The following is a 2,652-nucleotide window of genomic DNA, read 5'->3' on the forward strand; positions in this document are numbered from 1 at the left end:
TGCTAAGTGGCTGAGTACAAAATTGTTGTTGTCCCCCGGGGCTTCCAAAATAGTATCGCCCCTATCAAGTCTAATAGATTTTTGTTTTCTGAAATGGGAATTCAACTTTAAATGATAGCATCAACATGACTTAAACAAGTGGCACACGTGCCTACAACATTGCCCCCAAGTGGCTAAGTACTAAACTGCTAAGTGGCTGAGTACAAAATTGTTGTTGTCCCCCGGGGCTTCCAAAATAGTATCGCCCCTATCAAGTCCCATATTTCCAGCCAAAGCCAAAAGTACCAACTTCACTCCCGGTGGGACTCGAACCCACAATCGCCTGATTAGAAGTCAGACGCCTTATCCATTAGGCCACGGGAGCCCGATGCGCAAAGGGCCGTTCTTAAATTATATGTACTTATTTTAAATTGTTCACGACATGGTCAAAAGATGAAAACGTCGATCAGGAAAATCTTGTCCAACTGTTTCGCCGATTCTCAAGATACTTCGTCGAAACCCAGGTAATGTCCGCTTGCCTGTATTCTTGCGTTAGAAGGATGAGGCTCGAACTACGGGTCCTTCTTCAAATTTTTGTGCACAAAGGAAAAACAGTTTTCGGCGTTGTCGCTAGTATCTTGAGTTAGAAGGATGAGGCTCTTGATTTTTTCGCAAACGAAAGGAAAAACGGTTTTCGTATCTTTTTAATTGGAGTATTCCAGGAAGCCCAACAGTGTCTAAATAGGGAGTTCAAATGCAGCAAAGCACCAAATGCATTTTATTGATTGAAAACAAAATTCTCTTTGTTTTTGCATGTTCCATGGCTTTGTATAATTCTGACCCTCTCCAACTCCACAACATCCAACTTTATGACAAACACAAGATTTTCTCCATAACCGAGAAAGTAAATTGTTAAGAAAAAGTTGTTAAACTATCCATGAGAATATCATATTTACATAAACATCACATGTGGTCTATGACTGCAAGACACCACTTCGATTACTCTGTATTGAAGTGAGTTGGCCTTGTAAAAGAAAGAGATGGCTATGTTATGTGGGTCAAGGAGAAGCCAAATTTTCATTTTATCCCACTATCTCTTAGCTCAAGTAAACAAAAGAAAATGTTACTTACTCCACGTTTTCAATTGTAGCTTGGACCTTGTCTACATCCAAAAGAACATTACTAAACTTTATGTACTCAAAGGTGTTTGATCTTTGCTTTGTCCCATTGGTGGGTTGTTCCCCCTCTTTTTTGTGTCGGACCTTTTGCCTTGTTTGTGATTTCCAACATCATGGAATCCGATATGCATAAGAGTCCACCTAACAAGTTTTGAAGAACTAGATTGTATCTTTCCTTGTTGTTCTAACATATTTAGACTAAAAAATAATGGATTCTTTAAACCTTGGCCTCAAAGTGCATTTAGAAACACATGTAGAAACACATATTCAGACTTTAAAATAATGGATTCTTTAAACCTTGACCTCGAAGTGCATTTAAAAACACATCATAAATAGCCACGTACTCTTGTACATGGATTACAACAATATCACATGTATGAATGATGGATCTACCATGTTTTCTACAAACTAAATACAACCTCTTGCAGTATTGACTATTTGCAATGCATGTCATTGAGGGATCAGGATCCTTAAGGATGAAAATAGTTTGTCTCTTCTTGATTACACTCTTCTCATATAAAGTTTTTCAGATGCATTTCTTCCAACTACCTCATTCATAAAGTTCCTATAGAATGGATGATGGTGAGATAAGAAAGCACAATACTCACTTTGTGAGGATTGTATAAAATGCTTCACAATAAAAAATAGTTTGAATGATACAAAATGTGTAGCTTGCACCCTACACTTGCCTCCTCCCCAACTAATTACCAAGCACTCCAGCCTTGTTCACATGCTTGTAGTTGAGAACTTCTGATTTTTTAGCGAATGTAGTTAGCAATTGCGTAAGGGATGGGGCTTCTTACAACAAATTTGCCTTGTCATTACTCAATCTTGTAATGAACTCCTCTATCCTCTACTTAGTAGTAATATATTTTTAGATCTTAACTTGAGATTTTGCAAGTTTTGTGTTAAGATTTGAACATGTTATTTGCTCTTGGGTTAGCTTTTCATGGATATTGTGTATAGTATATTTAAGTTCTACAAATGTTTCTTGCATTAAAGGAAATTGAATCTTTGCAAATTAGGGTTGAATATCATTAAACTAATGTGATTGCAATAACCAAGTAATCCTTATTAACAATCACCAATGTATTGAGTCAAAACTTATCATATAGTCAAATATGGGGGGTGCATCTATCAAAGGATCTGCTAGAAGTCCAACTATGGAGGTAGACTTGCATTGCTTCTTGCTCTCGTAGTTGGTATGCTATTTTGTTGTGGGGGCATTTTTTCTTCTTGTTGTTTAGATCCTGCACAAGAGGATTTGAAGATGGGAAGTTGAAGCAATAAATATATTCTTGATTAGAGCATGGCAGAATAAGTTCAATGGAAGCAACAAAGATTTGAAACTAGAAGACAATGCAAACCATTTTTTACACTTGTCTAAATTTTCAAAATTTCGGGAGAGTGGACATCTATGAGATAGTTTTATAGAAGGTGGACCATCTTAGTGGGTACAAAGTGGAACCTTTTTGGAGATAGGGGGGCCCTTTAG

General features: G+C 37.1%; 1 non-coding gene across 1 annotated transcript; it reads right to left on the reverse strand.

Moving 5' to 3' along the window:
* Window positions 1-291: 291 nt before the first annotated feature.
* Window positions 292-364, reverse strand: TRNAR-UCU (transfer RNA arginine (anticodon UCU)). Its single transcript has one exon. It is a non-coding gene; the product is annotated as a tRNA-Arg (tRNA).
* Window positions 365-2,652: the final 2,288 nt, after the last annotated feature.

Source organism: Dipteris shenzhenensis, chromosome 8, assembly GCF_047967505.1.
Source record: "Dipteris shenzhenensis isolate YYH24624 ecotype China chromosome 8, Dip_SZ_1.0, whole genome shotgun sequence".
In the NCBI taxonomy this organism is placed as follows: domain Eukaryota; kingdom Viridiplantae; phylum Streptophyta; class Polypodiopsida; order Gleicheniales; family Dipteridaceae; genus Dipteris; species Dipteris shenzhenensis.